The sequence below is a fragment of the Natrix helvetica genome, assembly GCF_964273705.1.
Source record: "Natrix helvetica genome assembly, chromosome: 16".
Classification (NCBI taxonomy): domain Eukaryota; kingdom Metazoa; phylum Chordata; class Lepidosauria; order Squamata; family Natricidae; genus Natrix; species Natrix helvetica.
In genome coordinates this window covers 10,360,703-10,378,202 of record NC_138563.1, presented here as the reverse complement: position 1 = coordinate 10,378,202, position 17,500 = coordinate 10,360,703, and the positions used below count along the sequence as shown (strand labels likewise).

The 17,500-nt window shown below is 44.2% G+C and overlaps 1 long non-coding RNA gene across 1 annotated transcript; it reads left to right on the top strand.

The window, feature by feature from the left end:
* Positions 1-5,072: 5,072 nt before the first annotated feature.
* On the top strand, positions 5,073-16,234 carry LOC309399759. Its single transcript, XR_014176571.1, has 3 exons — positions 5,073-7,440; positions 13,506-15,891; positions 16,144-16,234. It is a non-coding gene; the product is annotated as an uncharacterized lncRNA (long non-coding RNA).
* The last annotated feature ends 1,266 nt before the right edge of the window (positions 16,235-17,500 follow it).

The following is a 17,500-nucleotide window of genomic DNA, read 5'->3' as shown; positions in this document are numbered from 1 at the left end:
ATGGTTTGGAAACTGGTATAACCTTTCCCCTTGGCTCACCACTTTGCTAAGTGCTCTTATAGGACCATTAATTTTGCTTGTATTAGCGTGCACAATTGGCCCATGCTTATTTAATCGCTTTTCTACATTTATCACATCTAGAATAGATTCATTGCAGACCATGCTGTTGCAATCCCAGAATACCCTCTGGGACCACGAAAGCAGAGGGACCTACCAACCCATACCTCAGGATGAGGTGTCAAATAATTTCAGCATGAGTGAAGAGGATGAGTCAATCCTTTAGCTCACTTTGCAAACCATACAAACATCTCCTCAGATAAACATCAGGGTAAGGTCAACGATACAGGCTGAGTCGGAGGACTTGACCCTGTGTCCAGGGGTCGGTGAGTGATAGTGAATCTCGGTCCCGGAGGGGCCTGGGCCACACTCCGGCTCCAACCGCCACAGCCTTTCCATTGAAATAAAAAAAGAAAGGAGGAGATGTCGGGATCTTTTGCAATGGTCAAATAACTTTGCTTCGCATTAAATGAAAAGTCAACCTGACGACATTGAATACCACATCCTTTGCTATGCTTCAACAGCTGCTGTTTATGCAAGAAATGCTAACCACAGAGCCTGTCCAGAGAACTCCGGACATGAGAGAAAAAACCACATCCTATAGAAAGCTTTAACCAATTATATAGCTGTATGCTAACCTGCTTAGTTTTGCCCTGCAACAAGCAGGTAACCAATCATGTAATCACACGCTGTATAACGGAAACTTTTTTGAATGCCTTCTGGCTTAATAAAAGCAGGCTCCAGAACACATTCTGGGCTCATATCATCTCGAGGAAACCTAGCTGTCATTCTCTTATTTCATCCCATGAATGAGCCCACCCTAAGGCAGCTGGCGACGCTGCAATCACCAGCCTCGGCTTTCCTGTGCCGGAACCCTTTCTGCCTCCCCGGAGCTGCTCCCTTCCCCTTCCCATTTAGCCTGCAGCCTTGTGGGTATCTCCGGGTGACCTCCTTTCCTCCTGGGGTGGGGGAGAAGGGGGGATTGCAGCTGGGTCCAGATGCTCCTGGCCGCCTGGCACCAAGACCCTCTTCCTCTCCCCGCTAGAAGAGCGGGCGAGGTCTGATGGCTGTTGCCAGCCTTGAATGTAGTCAGGCTTCCGTGTATTATAATAAATTATATTTAAATTTGCTGGCCACCTGATCCCCGGAGACTCCTGGCAGTTTGCAAATGTTAAAACACCTTCTTATTATTGTGGGGCGCCTACATTTGGGAGGGCCAAATCATTAAGGGAAGAAGATAAAAGTGGTTTTAGAATACTGGTTCCCCCCCCCCCCCCCATTTCGTAGTTCAGGAACTTCTGTGTAGTTTATCTCCTTGCCTTATTTTCCTTTTGTGGAATATTCCTCAGGGTACCTGGGCGTAATCATAATTTAGTCCACCTTCCTGGGTGCTTATCTGGGCCGTCCTCACTTCTCATTCTGGAGCCTTGGATTCAATTGCAATTGTGTTCTGAATCATTGGGCTTCCACAGAAGGAAACAATTTACCTGTCAGAAACCACTAAGCCAGGATGTTGAATGCAAGAACAGCTCCCTTACAAGCAAAACCCCAAAGCCACATAGCTAGAACACGAAACTAGAAGCTTTGCAAGATACCTGTGACCTGGGGGAGGCAACAGGTGGCCTTAGATGTAGCTATTTAGCATAACAAGTGTAAAAGCTTTTTGAGGGGGGGGGGGACTGTAACTCAGGTAACCAATAAATATTATTGGCATTATTGGCAGGGAAAGGGGGTGTGAGTGACCTACTTCTACTGTGAAACGATAGAATTGCAGCCAGTTGAAACATCTAGCATGTACAATTGAAAAATTCCTTTATTAATCAGCCTGGGAAACTCCCTTATTTGGCAACGATTTATTTTTCTTAACATCTTCTTTACTCAACCCTCTTATTGGAATTACAATTATCATGGATATCATTATTCTGTTCCTTTGTAAGGACACTGAAAGTTTGTGCACTTGGGACAAATTTCTAGCCTGTCTATTCACAATTGGCCAAATTTAATAGATAACTCAATTCAATTCCCGAGATACACTCTGTGACTTCTCCCACGCCCTTGTGAATTATTTGGTGTTGATGGAGGCCTCTACGCTCAGTATAGCTCTTTCCACACTCAAGGCATTGGTAGAGTTTCTCTGTAGTATGGATTATTTGATGCTGAATAAGCTTTCCCCTTTGACTGAAGCTCTTTCCACAGTCAAGGCATTTATGAGGTTCTTCTCCTGTGTGGATCCTTTGATGTGCATAAAGATTGCCCCTGTGGGGGGGCGGAGCTTGCTGCCAGCATGAATGGATGCCTGGACAGAGAGCTCTGTTAGCAGCAGCCAGATCTAACGTCCGGAGGGGGTTTGCTGAAAAGATTTTGATAAGCCAAGCCTTCCTGGAGGGAAGACTGAAGAGAGAAGGTTGGTTTGACAGGACCTTAGGACGGCAATCCATGGTATGTGCTTGAAATCTCCTTCATATCCCCGGACGTGGAAGAGGGCGACAGTAATGGCCGTCCCAAAATGCTGACAAGAGTTCAAAGCAAGCGAGGATTTATTACAGAGAGCTGTCGGAGTTGCGAGTGATCTAACAGCCTCCAGATCTTGGAGAAGGTAATTCTATCCCAAAACAGCTCAAGAGATCAAGGGCTCCAAGAAGGTGTGGGAGGATTGCTTTTCCTCCTTTACTATAGCGGCGAAAAGTGATATACTGAGTGAAAAATGGCGGCTTTATCTTTTTACTCTCTGAACTGTCTGATAAGCTGAACCTAAACCTAATCTGTTAACATAACAAAGCCGGCTGTAAATAACTTTGACTACAGATACCTTCAGGGGGGTTTGAGTTAATTATACAAGTCTGGAAGGCTCGAAGGGAAAAATTTATTTTAACAATATATATAGGTGGTGTGATCACAGTTGGTCAGCGTCCGGACAAGTGGAAGAGACATCTACTGGCGAAACCTGGAACTTCCCCCCCCCTCTTAATACCCTAAGAGAAAACAGGATTTTTCTTTTGCTGACTATATTCTCTGGACAGCCTTTGGATACTACTATCTGGAGAGAGAGAAAGAAGATATATTGGAGCAGGGGAACCCAGAACATTTTCATATAATTATTCAACACAGGAGGGACGCACCTAAGGTTGAACTTAAAACCTAGAAATTATTGTGATAATACTACCATCAAAGGAATATATTGTTTTTGCTATTGTTATTATTGTAAGATTACTAACCCTAACTTCTTTCGATATTATTGGCACTAGTACTGATTAACCAAGGATAATATAAGCAATAACTATAAACATTCTATCCTTAGATTTTATTAAGCTATCAAAATAGATTAACAGAAAGTTAGGAGTATTATAAATGTGACATACACACACATACACATATATAGTGATAAACTGATAAGTCTCTCACTTTATCCCACTATCCTATGACAGCTGTTCCTATATAACACATGAACTATTTAAAATTGATATTTGAGTAGAGGTAGAGGAAAGAGGAGCGGGAGAAGAAGGAAGGTAGGAAGGTAGGAAGGAAGGAAGAAAGAAGGAAGGGAGGGAGAAAGGAGGGAGGGAGGAAGGAAGGAAGGAAGGAAGGGAGAAAGGAAGAAAGAAAAAAAGAAAGAAAGAAAGAAAGAAAGAAAGAAAGAAAGAAAGAAAGAAAGAAAGAAAGAAAGAAAGAAGGGGGACTGGAGGGAGAGAAGTAAGTGGGAGCTCTGGGGAAAAATCAAAGTAGGGATCCAACTCCTCCAAAAAATGACAAGTAGTACAAATTTTACGAAAATTGGCACGGGGAGGAAGCCAGCATCCCAGCCATCCCTAGCGGCTGCCAGTCCCGCGAACCAAAGATCTTCAGAGGATATGCCTCAAAGAGAAAGATCCAACTCAACTAAGGAACTGCAGATGATGCTACAGTCCATACAAGAGGCAATGGCTAAAAATCACGAAGAACTTAAAAAGGATATTAAAGAAATAAGGAGTGATACGGTAGAATTAAAGGAAAGAATGCAGAAGATGGACGATAAATTTGAGAAGTTCCAGGAACAGATCGATAAACACGAACAAAGAATAAATGTAATAGAAGGAAGGTTGGAAAAGGAGGATGAAAAAATGGAGCAGCTGAATTCTAGGCTGATCCAGGCAAACAAGGAACTTGAGCTAACGGTCCTCACGTTAGAATCGGAGAAAGCAGCCCAATTCCTACGGTTCTAGAACGTAAAGGAAGAAAAAGGTGAGGATTTACCAGACACGATGGCAGACCTAATGGCAAAGGCTTTGGGAATAGAAAAGGACGAGATGGCAAGTGAGATCGACGAGACGTATAGAATACAGACCAATTACGCAAAAAAGAATAATCTTCCAAGAGAAGTCCATGTAAAGTTTGTTAAAAAATCAATACGTGACGAGGTGCTGAATAGAACTAGAGACGACCCGATAATTTACAACCAACGACAATTAACAGTTCTAAAACAGGTACCGAGGAGAATCAGAGAATTAAGAAGGCCCTACCAATTTTTAACATCTGTCCTGAATAAATATGAAATTAACTTTAGATGGCTGATGGCGGAGGGCGTACTGGTAACCTGGAGAGATAGAAGATTTAGAATAGACACAATAGAACAAGCGGAAGACTTTTACAATACCCTAGTTGGGCAGGAGGAGGAAAAAGACGAAGGAGAACAGGCGGGAGCAAGGAGGCAAGGATCCAGGGTACAGATAAGAAGAGAGAAGGAACCAGTGGAGACACGAAAGGAAAAAGAAGTCGTTCTAGACGAAAAAGGGGAAGAACCAAAGGAAGTGAGAGAAATAAGGGCAACAAGCACACGACCCAAATACACATAGAAGTATGTCGGGAGAAATCAAGATCCTATCATTGAATATTAATGGTCTAAACTCACCCCAGAAGAGGAAAACAATATTTAATAAATTAAAACATTTGAACTACGATATAATTGCAATGCAAGAGGTCCATATGACTAAAAGACAGATCCAGATTTTAGAATGTCCTAGATTGGGTAAACTCTGGCTGACCAAAAGAAAAGAGGAATAGCATTATATGTCAAAGACACAATTCAGACTAAACTAATTTACCATGATGAGGAAGGGAGAATACTAATTGTGGAAATAATGTTAAATCAAAAAAAGGTGTCACTGGTTGTAATATATGCACCTAATGAAGGCCAGGAAAATTTCTATCATAGACTACATAGCATTATTCGAGAGATGGGAAGCGAAAATGTCTGTTTACTGGGCGATTTCAATGCTATAGTTGACCCGAAACGGGACTATAAAAGTGGAAAGAAGAGAAAAGGAGCTAGGAGAACTTTGCCAAGGTCATTCTTCCAAATGGCTGAAGAACTTAATTTGTTTGATGTATGGCGAGAAAGATGTCCACAGGGTAAGCAATATACCTTCTACTCGAATCGACATGAATCCTGGTCAAGGATAGATATAGTCTGGCTGCCGATGGAGCTAATCTCAGAAGTGAAGGAGATAGAGATAGAACCCAACCTATGGGCTGACCACAATCCCATGAGGATCATTTGGAAAAAACAAAAGGGTAGTTACCATTGGTCACTCAATAGGTCAATTCTAAAAGACCAGGAATATATTAATAGAGTCAACCAAGAATTAAGATTCTTCTTCAAAGAAAATGGACCAGGAGACACATCCATACAAAACCTATGGGATACAACTAAGGCATTTATAAGAGGGGTCACAATATCAGCTACAGCCAGGAAGAAAAAAACCGAGAATCTAAAAATAAGAGAGCTGAAAGAAAGGTATAGAAATTTAGAGAGTGAACTACAAAAGAAACCGCAGAACAGAAGTATAAAAGGAAATATGGAACTGATTAAACATGAACTGGCTATATTTGAAAAAGCAAAATTGGCACAATCTATAAAAAAAGCAAAACAAAACTTCTTTGAGAATGCAAATAAACCGGGGCGATGGCTATCCTATAGGTTGAGGAAACAAAAACAAGAGAACTGAATCAATAAACTACAAGATGAAAAAGGCGAGATCTGCTACCAACTAGAGGAAAAGAAAAAGATTATCCAAGAGTTTTATGATCAATTATATAAAGAAAACCGAGACTATACAACGGAAGGAATATTACGGTATTTGGAAAAGTCAGATCTGCCAAAGGTACCAGAGGAGATTAAGGACATGTTCAATGAAGACATTAAAGCATCAGAGATAACCGAGGCCATACAAAGACAAAAGAATAATAAAGCTGCAGGGCCGGATGGGCTGCCAGCGGAAATTTATAAAGAATTCCAGGATATACTTGTCCCAACATTGTTGGAAGTCTACAATGCTGTGTTGAAAGAGGCGAAGACACCGTTATCATGGACGGAAGCTAACATTGTACTATTACCTAAGGCGGATACAGACCAGGTGCTTATACAAAACTACAGACCAATATCACTGCTAAATGCAGATTACAAAATCTTTGCCTCAATAATAGCAGAAAGGCGGAAAAAATTTCTTACATCGTTCATCCATACAGACCAAAACGGATTCCTCCCCAGAAGACAAATTAAAAACAATATGAGAATTATGTTGGACATTCTTGAATATTATGAAGTGCACAATGACAAACAGGTTGCACTAATCTTTCTCGATGCCCAAAAGGCATTTGATAATGTCAACTGGGAATTTTTGCACCAACAATTAGAATATATGGATTGTGGGGATAAATTTATAAACACGATCAGAGCAATTTATACAAACCAAAAAGCCAAAGTAATAATCAATGGTGAACTAACACAAAGTATTGTAATCCAGAAGGGTACAAGACAAGGTTGCCCTCTGTCCCCCCTGTTGTTTATACTAACCCTAGAAGTACTAGCCAGGAATATACGTAAAGAGGTACAGATAAAGGGACTAGAAATTAAAAAGGAGCAATTTAAGTTACAGGCCTTTGCGGACGACCTAGTGTTTGTGCTAGAAGATCCTAAGAAGTCTGGTACGAAACTCATTGAGGAACTGACAGAAAATAGCGGGTCTAAAGATAAATATGACAAAGACCAAAATGCTGACTAAAAATATGAAATCAAAAGCAAAAGAGGAGTTAACGAAGAAATTGGGTATCCAAATTGTCAAAAAAGTTAAATATCTTGGTATAGATTTATCTGCGAGGTGTGTGACCATCAAAGAAGACAATTATACCAATCTGATTAATAAAACTAAGAAGGATCTAGAAAGATGGAAAAACCTACAACTGTCCCTGATGGGCAGGATTGCAGTTATAAAAATGAATATATTACCAAAATTTCTTTTCCTATTTCAGAATATACCCATTAAATTAGAAAAAGGTGTCTTCAAAGATTTGAATCAATTGGCTTCGAAATTTATCTGGCAGGGAAGAAAACCAAGAATAAAACTTAATGTCAGCGTTCCAAATATCATGCAGAATTAAATCATTGTCCAAGGCAAAGTAGTCCTTAAAACTCCAATTTAATAAGACAGGCATGTTGGCATTATGCTGTTGAAATTTCAACTCTAAGGTACATCCGGTGAATTTCCCAAGTTAAAAGTTCATCATCTATCCCCACACCCCATAATTCATCACATGGTCCAATCTTCATCTTCCACGCTAGCATGTACACCCTTCTTCTTCCGGCCAGGTGTCGAGGTGCGGAGACAAAAGACGACCTTGAGCTTCTAAGAAATCCATAACAATACATTCCACAATCCTACTCCTTTCTATTCCCTCCTCCCAACTACTATACCAATGAAACAGCATAATATATATGTTTTAATTATGTGGCAGGCCAAAGATCCTAAAAGGAACAGAATTACAGGCCTGACAGGCGGCCTCTCCTCAAGAGAAAAACGTTTCCTGAAAAGAGAATAACATAAATGTTAACTATCAAAATTTAACCACCTCTTCCTCCCCCAGGGGGACCCTTTGGCTTATCAGGGAATTTCTCATGGAATTGCTTCACTAATTTATCTGCTTTCAGATCCCAACTTTTCACCCACGTAGCTTCTGACAAAGGGTATCCCTTCCAATGCACTAAATATTGTAAACGACCTCTATACAGCCTGGAATCTAATATTTTTTTCACTTCATAATGTGTTTCCCCTTCTACCACTACGGGAGGAGGTGGAGTTTGGGTGGATGGTCTCGTGCTAGACTCCCTTACCGGCTTCAATAAGCTACAATGGAATACCGGGTAAATTTTCCCTAAGAGTCTAGGTAGGCTGAGTCGAACTGTAACTGGGTTAATTATCTTTTCTATTGGGAAAGGACCTAGAAATTTTGGACCTAATTTCTTACTAGGCATCTTTAATCTTATGTATTTAGTAGACAAAAAAACTTTGTCCCCCACTCGAAAGGGGGGTTGTAGGGAACGATGTTTATCAGCTTGCTTCTTGTATGCTTCTGCCGCATCTGTTAGCGCCTTTTTGGTATTCTCCCATCCCTTCTTTAGTGCCTCCAGCCATTCATTCAGGGACATGGATGAGGGAGGTTCCTTAGGTAGTTCAGGCATGGGAACGAATTCCATGCCACTGGTAATCTGGAAAGGAGTTAATCCGGTACTGCTGTGAACCGTATTATTATATGCTACTTCAGCGAAAGGTAGCAAGTCCGACCAATTGTCTTGCTGATAGTCCACATAACACCGGATGTACTGTTCCACCATCGCATTGGCCCTCTCTGCTGCCCCATTTGTGCTGGGATGAAATGCTGAGCTGAGTCCCTGCGTGGACCCGATCGATTTTAGGAATTCTCTCCAGAACTTGGCGGTGAATTGAACTCCGCGATCTGAAATGATCCTTTTTGGAACTCCATGTAGGCGATAAATGTGTTTCACAAACATTTTCGCTAATTTCTTTGCGGATGGTAGGCTTGAACAAGCGATAAAGTGTGCTTGCTTGGAAAACAAATCAATAACTGTCCAGATTACTTTATTACCACTGCTATCTGGAAGTTCGACAATGAAGTCCATTGCTATCTCTTCCCATGGTCGGCTAGGGTTGGCCACTTGTTGTAGTAGTCCAGGGGGCTTTCCCGGACGGGTTTTCATTGTTGCACAAGTAGCACAGCTTTTTACATAATCTTCCACCTCCGACCTCATCTTTGGCCACCAAAATTGACGTCTAGCGAGGTGGAGAGTTTTCAGGAATCCGAAATGACCTCCTAGTTTCGCATCATGACTCCGCTGTAGCACTTGCAATCTCATTTCTGCAGGGACGTACAGTTTGGATCCCTTCCAGGCTACGCCATCATTAATCGTTAGGATGTCTTTGTTGTTGTTGAACCATGGGTCTGTCTGGAGGGCTGCTTTCAGTTCGGTTCTCAGTTTATCTTGGCTTCGACTGGTGACTTGAGCTGCCTTTTGGTGAGAAGAAGATATGATGGGATGGAAAATTTCTTCCTTCTTACTGTCAAACTGGGGTTTTCTCGACAGTGCATCTGCTAACAAGTTCTTCCCTGCGGGGATGTGTTTAATTTCAAATTTGAACCTTTGGAAATATTGGGCCCAACGGACCTGTTTGGGGGATAACTTTCGATGGGCAAGGAGAGTTTCGAGGTTTTTATGATCAGTCCATACCTCGAACGGTATATCCCCCCCTTCCAGGAGATGCCTCCAGGTGAGCATGCTCCACCTGATCGCGAATGCCTCCTTCTCCCAAATGGGCCACCTTCTTTCCGTAGTGGTGAGTTTTTTGGAGATGTAAGCGCATGGTAAGAGGTGGCCTTCCTTATTCTTTTGTAGTAGCACCGCGGCTATCGCGACATCACTGGCATCCGTTTGGATTATGAAAGGTCGCTCTGGATTGGGGTGTTGCAATATGGGTTCTTGGGCAAAGAGCCGTTTTAATTTCTCAAAAGCCTTTTGACAGTCAATTGTCCATCTTAATGGTTGGTTTGCTTTTGGTTTAGTAGGGGAAGGCCCCGTTCTTAATAGGTCAGTCAATGGTAGGGCAATTTCAGCAAAGGTTGGAATAAACTGCCTATAAAAGTTTGCAAATCCAAGGAAGCTTTGTAATTGTTTGCGAGTGCTTGGAGGTTTCCAATCTAACACCGCTTTCACTTTTTCTGGGTCCATTTCTACTCCTTCATTGGAGATACGATATCCCAGATAATCTAGCGAGGTCTTGTGGAATTCACACTTTGACAATTTTGCATAAAGTTTGGCAGCTAGAAGTTTTTTCAGGACTTGCCGTACCAGTTTCACATGTTCTTCCATGGTCTCAGAGAAGATCAAGATGTCATCTAAATAAACGAGTACTCCGCGGTACAGGTGGTCGTGTAGCACTTCATTTATGTACTGCATGAATACTGCGGGTGCTCCTTGTAGTCCGAAAGGCATGACTTTATATTGGAAGCTGCCTAAGGGAGTATTAAAAGCGGTCTTCCACTCATCCCCTTTCCGGATTCGTATACGGTAATACGCCTCTCTCAAATCCAGCTTGGTGAAAATCTTGCCCTTAGCCAAGTGGTTCAACATATCTTTCATGAGAGGGAGGGGATAGGTATTCTTTTCGCATACCGCATTCAAAGTTCGTAAGTCCACACAGAGGCGAACCCCCCCATCTTTCTTTTCCCTGAAGAGCACTGGGGCCGCTACTTTTGATTTTGCTGGTTCAATAAACCCTCTTTTCAAATTGGTGTCGATGTACTTCCTCAATTCTATCATCTCTTTAGGCGTCATAGAGTACATTTTGGGCTTTGGTAAGGTTACCCCAGGTTTGAACTCTATGGCACAATCTGTGGCGCGGTGAGGTGGAAGGTAGTTTCCGTCTTCCTCACTGAACACCTCCGCCAGATCCCAATAGATCTTTGGGACTCGTTGGATTCCCGGAAGTTTAGTGTCTGCTGCGGTTGCTGCAGGTTCTGGATGGGTTGGGCTGTTAGGTTCCAATGTTCCTGGGTGGCCCTTTGGTTCCACTGGTGGTAACGGCCCAAGTCCAATAGTCACCTTTCTAACGCCATCCTCCCACTTTATGGTAGGTTCCCACTTGTCCAACCATGCAAGCCCTAGGATAACTGACTCCTGCATTCCAGGGGCCACGATGAATCTGAGGAACTCATAGTGGCGGCCTATCACCAGTTTTACTAACTCAGTGATCTTTGTAGCCGGAGCTCCCCCAATTAGGGTTCCATCCACTTGCTCAAACGGAATGGGTTGTTTCAGGGGTCTGGTGCGTATACCTAATTGCTCCACTATTGACATGCTGATTAAGCATCGGGTGCAGCCGGTATCTATAATCACCCCAACTTCCCCTTCTACCCCCCTTTTCGGTATTTGGAGTTTGGCTTTTATTTGGAAGGGGCGGATAGGTGCACTCACCATTGGGTCGTCTTCTGGGTTTCCTTCCTCTTCCTCCTCTGAAGTGTCCCGGGCGTTTTCAGTGGCTCCGCTCTCTGCCCCTGCTGGCTGTTGTGCCAGACGACTTTTTTCTGGTGGTTTTCTGGGGGTTTTCTTGACTGTGCTGGCAGGTGGTTGGCGTGGTTGTGGAACTGGGGCTGGAGCCCAGCATGTAGATGCCCGGTGGCCAAGCTGACCACAACGGTAGCACTTTATTTTGGGGCCCCAGGAACGAGGGGTTGGCGGGAGCTTTTCAGTTTGCTGCCTCTGCGTTCGGTGGGCTAACGGTTTTTTTTCAGGGGTTCTGGTACCAGGCTTTGGATAGGTGTTAATCTCGTGGTCCAGTATGATTGCAGTGGTGTACCATTCTTGGATACGATCTGGGGTCCCCCTTACGGCACAAGCTTGTTTCAGTTTGGGATCTAAGGCCTTTTTGAACGTATAGACCAATAGTCTCTCTGGCCAGTAACGTAGTCTTCCAGCTATTCTCCAGAATTCCCAAACTAATTCTTTGACCGGCCGACCCCCCTGTCGTAATTCCTGGATCTGGTCTTCAGCATCTACCTGTTGGGCCACATCGTAAAATCGGGCCCGCATCAGTTGGATGAACCCCGTTATGTCATCTAACTCAGGAGCTGCTTCTTCATGGAGTTCCGCTATCCATTGTGCTGCCTCTCCTTCATTCATCCCCTCTGCTATTTCTTGGATCAGTAGTTGGGAGGAGGGGGTGCTGGTGGTTGAACCGGAGCAACCTGTTGGCCTGCTGCTTGGGGTGGTAAGCTTCTTTGTGGGGCCACACCCATCGGTTGGGCAAAAGCCTGCTGAGGCATTGGGGGGGGGCTGGGCCCTGTGGTGGTCCCATTCCCTGGCTCTGCCTCTGAGCAGCTATTTGGGGTGGCGCCATTGGTTGGGAAGGGGCAGGCGTCCACTGGCATTGAGCCCATCCATGACCCGGGAAGAAAGCCCAACCTGAATTGGCTTGATTGATGGGTCCAGAGCCATCGCTTTGCAGAGGGGGGGAGGTGAAAGTGTTCCAGGCCCCTTTCGGCTGGTTAAGTTTTACTTCCCAATTTTTTTTTCCTCCAGGAGGGGGGGGGGTGCTGATTCGCTGATGGCTGTGTGGAAAGACCCAAGGTCTCCGCTCCACTGCGCAGCAGTTTCTCTGCTGGGAAAGGATAATGTGGGCTTTGCTAGGCTCCACCCGGGTGGTTCTGGGGGCCCCAGGGGTTTTTGTTCACTCACATTTAGGCGTCGGAATTGGTCCGGAAGGCCCATCAAAGACTGGCTGCGTGATAGCGACTGAGATCTCCATTCATTTGCTCTTCTCCCCATGCTCCAGCCGTCTGTCAGAGTTCCCTTGGGGGGCCCCCCTCCTTCCAGCAGGCATTCCTGAGAAGCAATAAATCCCGAAACTTCCTCCCGCAGATCAAACTCCGTCTGTGAGGGAAATCTTGGTTTCGGTTCCTTTCGCCGGGCGCCCTGCTGAAGCTCCCTTTGCTTCGCCTCTGCCTGTTGAACTATTTCTTTAGAAGGTGCATAGATGGTTTCGACAAAAATAAGCGATCCATCATCCTTAGCTTTCTCTGCTGCATTCTTTCCTTCCTCCATCTTCACTGAAATTTCGTCCTGCCCAGGGTTGGGTCAGAGCTGGGATTCAGTACCCCAATGAAAGAAAATTTTTTTAAGGGAGAGTTGAAATAATGTCAGCGTTCCAAATATCATGCAGAATTAAATCATTGTCCAAGGCAAAGTAGTCCTTAAAACTCCAATTTAATAAGACAGGCATGTTGGCATTATGCTGTTGAAATTTCAACTCTAAGGTACATCCGGTGAATTTCCCAAGTTAAAAGTTCATCATCTATCCCCACACCCCATAATTCATCACATGGTCCAATCTTCATCTTCCACGCTAGCATGTACACCCTTCTTCTTCCGGCCAGGTGTCGAGGTGCGGAGACAAAAGACGACCTTGAGCTTCTAAGAAATCCATAACAATACATTCCACAATCCTACTCCTTTCTATTCCCTCCTCCCAACTACTATACCAATGAAACAGCATAATATATATGTTTTAATTATGTGGCAGGCCAAAGATCCTAAAAGGAACAGAATTACAGGCCTGACACTTAAGGCTATGCAAGACACTAAGGAAAAGGGAGGATTTGGCGTACCTGATTGGGAACTCTATTATGCTGCGGCCATACTAACATGGCTAAGGGAATGGATAATGCTGAGAAATAAAAGGTTACTCAAACTGGAAGGTCATGACCTCCAAGCAGGCTGGCATGCCTTCCTCTGGTAAGAAAAAGGATCTGCACACAAATATTTTAGTAGACATTATGTTAGACAATCTCTGTTAATAATATGGAATAAAATTAAACATGACCACTATACCAAAATACCTATTTGGCTATCTACGATGGAAGCATACATACACCCAAATTTAATTAACATGGAAAATATAGTCACATATAAAGAGCTATTGAACAGGCAGGGGGAGATCAAAACTAGATCAGAATTGAAATCACAAGGAATACAAGTAGAATGGTGGTCTTATTTACAGATACAATCAAGGTATGTACAGGATAGGAAGAACGAAGGTATTGCCAAAGACTACACAATATTAGATAAACTGTTGATACAGACAGAAAATAGACTGATCAAAGTGCTGTATAGATTTTTGTTGGAATATAAACTAGAGGAAGAACATGTCAAAGAAACCATGGTCGCCTGGGCGAAAAATTTCGGTTACAATGTGGAATTGGCTAGGTGGGAAAAACTTTGGATAATCAATCAGAAATTAACATTGGCGTATAAAGAAAACCTTTACAAGATGTTCTACAGATGGCATCTCCCGCCAGCACGGCTTTCTAAAATGTTCAAAAATCTGGCCCCAAATTGTTGGAAGTGTAAAAAAACACCAGGCACTTCCTATGATATGTGGTGGACGTGCAATGAAGCAAAAAAATATTGGAAAATGATCCAATCATGGTTAGAACAAATGGTGGGAGAACAAATTATGTTTAAACCAAACTTTTCTCCTAGGCATAATACCGGAGGGGTTTAAGAAAGATACACTCTATCTAATTATACATATACTGACTGCAGCGCGCATAACCTATGCACAGCATTGGAAAAAAGAAAATACACCATCAGAGCTAGATATAATCAGAAAAGTGTTGGCCTGTGCAGAAGCAGATAGGCTCACTTTGGAACTTAAAAATAAAGGGGAATCAGAATATTTTGAGGTATAGAATAGATTTTATGACTGGTATAAGTTAAGATGACAAGATTGGAACAAATGTATATATGGTGATCGAACAGAAGGACAGACAATGTATTAAAGAGAATAACTGTTAATGGTTGAAACTAGCTGTATATAATGTGAATATATGACCACCCCGACTCCGCGGCATTGCATTGTTTTAAATGTAAAAACAATAAAAATATATTTTTAAAAAAATTGCCCCTGTGACTGAAGTTCTTTCCACACTCCAGACATTTATGAGGTTATTCTCCTGTGTGGATCCTTTGATGTGCATAAAGGCTGCTCCTCCGACTGAAGCTCTTTCCACACTCAAGGCATTTATGAGGTTTTTCTCCTGTGTGGATCCTTTGATGTGTATGAAGGCTGCCCCTCTGACTGAAGCTCTTTCCACACTCCAGGCATTTATGAGGTGTTTCTCCTGTGTGGATCCTTTGATGTGCATAAAGGCTGCTCCTCTGACTGAAGTTCTTTCCACACTCCAGGCATTTATGAGGTTTTTCTCCTGTGTGGATCCTTTGATGTGCATAAAGGTTGCTCCTCCGACTGAAGCTCTTTCCACATTCCAGGCATTTATGAGGTTTTTCTCCTGTGTGGATCTTTTGATGTGCATAAAGGTCACTCCTCTGACTGAAGCTCTTTCCACACTCCAGGCATTTATGAGGTTTTTCTCCTGTGTGGATCCTTTGATGTGCATCAAGGTTGCTCCTCCGACTGAAGCTCTTTCCACACTCCAGGCATTTATGAGGTTTTTCTCCTGTGTGGATCTTTTGATGTGCATAAAGGTCACTCCTCTGACTGAAGCTCTTTCCACACTCCAGGCATTTATGAGGTTTTTCTCTTGTGTGGATCCTTTGATGTCTATAAAGGGTGCTACTCTCACTGAAGCTCTTTCCACACTCCAGGCATTTATGAGGTTTTTCTCCTGTGTGCATCCTTTGATGTCTATAAAGGGTGCTACTGTCACTGAAGCTCTTTCCACACTCCAGGCATTTATGAGGTTTTTCTCCTGTGTGCATCCTTTGATGTGCATAAAGGCTGCTCCTCTGACTGAAGCTCTTTCCACACTCCAGGCATTTATGAGGTTTTTCTCCTGTGTGCATCCTTTGATGTGTATGAAGGTTGCCCCTCTGACTGAAGCTCTTTCCGCACTCCAGGCATTTATGAGGTTTTTCGGCTGTGTGGATGCTTTGATGTGTATAAAGTTTGCTCCTCTCACTGAAGCTCTTTCCACACTCCAGGCATTTATGAGGTGTTTCTCCTGTGTGGATCCTTTGATGTGCATAAAGCCTGCTCCTCCGACTGAAGCTCTTTCCACACTCCAGGCATTTATGAGGTTTTTCTCCTGTGTGGATCCTTTGATGTGTATGAAGGCTGCCACTCTGACTGAAGCTCTTTCCACACTCCAGGCATTTATGAGGTTTTTCTCCTCTGTGAATCCTTTGATGTGTATGAAGGCTGCCCCTCTGACTGAAGCTCTTTCCACACTCCAGGCATTTATGAGGTTTTTCTCCTGTGTGGATCCTTTGATGTGTATAAAGGTTGCTCCTCCGACTGAAGCTCTTCCCACACTCCAGACATTTATGAGGTTTTTCTCCTGTGTGGATACTTTGATGTGCATAAAGGCTGCTCCTCCGACTGAAGCTCTTCCCACACTCCAGGCATTTATGAGGTTTTTCTCCTGTGTGGATCCTTTGATGTGTATAAAGGCTGCTCCTCTCACGGAAGCTCTTTCCACACTCCCGGCATTTATGAGGTTTTTCTCCTGTGTGGATCCTTTGATGTGTATAAAGGTTGCTCCTCTCACGGAAGCTCTTTCCACACTCCAGGCATTTATGAGGCTTTTCTCCTGTGTGGATCCTTTGATGTGTATAAAGGTTGCTCCTCCGACTGAAGCTCTTTCCACATTCCAGGCATTTATGAGGCTTTTCTCCTGTGTGGATCCTTTGATGTGTATAAAGGCTGCTCCTCTGACTGAAGATCTTTCCACACTCCAGACATTTATGAGGTTTTTCTCCTGAATGGACCTTTAGATGCTTTCGAAGATTCTCATTTCTCTTGAAGGATTTTTCACATTCCGGGCACTGATATTTCTCTTCTTCCTCCTGGATCCTTTGGGGATTCCGGGGTCTTCCGAAGGACCCTCCGCCCTCCAGGCCGGTCTCGGGTTCTCCGCCCGTTTCTTCCTCCCCGCATCGCCCTCCAGGCAGCCGCCTTTCCCGGGGTCCCCCTGGGCTCATCCCTCCTGCAGCTCCGGAGCCTCCCAGCCTTTCCCCGCCGTCTCCCGGGACTGCTTCGCGGGGCCCGCTCTCCTCCTCCTCTGGAGCGGCGCTTCCTTCCTTCCCTCCCCCGCCGGGCTCCTCCGTCCTCCTGCAGGGGAGAAAGAGAGGCCGCTCACGGCTGCGTCCCCCTCACCGCAGGAGAGGCCCAGGCCGAGGCCTCCCCTCACGAGGACCCGAAGGAGACCCTCCCAGTCTGCAGCTCCGTCCCAGCAGACTCTACTTACTTCCGGTTTCTCCGTCTCCGAAGGGAACCGCTCTTTCCGCCAGCTCTCTGATTCCGAAAGTGAAGGCGTTCGATTTCCCAGCCCCGCCTTCCAGCGAAGCCCCGCCTCTTCCTCTCCTGGCACCGCCTCCTCGGCGTCCCCCCCAAAGGAGAAAAAGGGATCCGTTAGAACGGCGGTTCTCAACCTTCCTCACGCAGTTCAACACGGCTCCTCATGTGGCGGTGACCCCCCAACCGTAAAATTGGGCCCCAGCCTTCCCTTCGTAGCCACGTTCCTTTCTTTTACTTCATTTTCCCCGCCTGGTTTTAGGCCACAGAAACGGTACCTCTCGGCTTCCGTAGCCCCGCCCATCGAC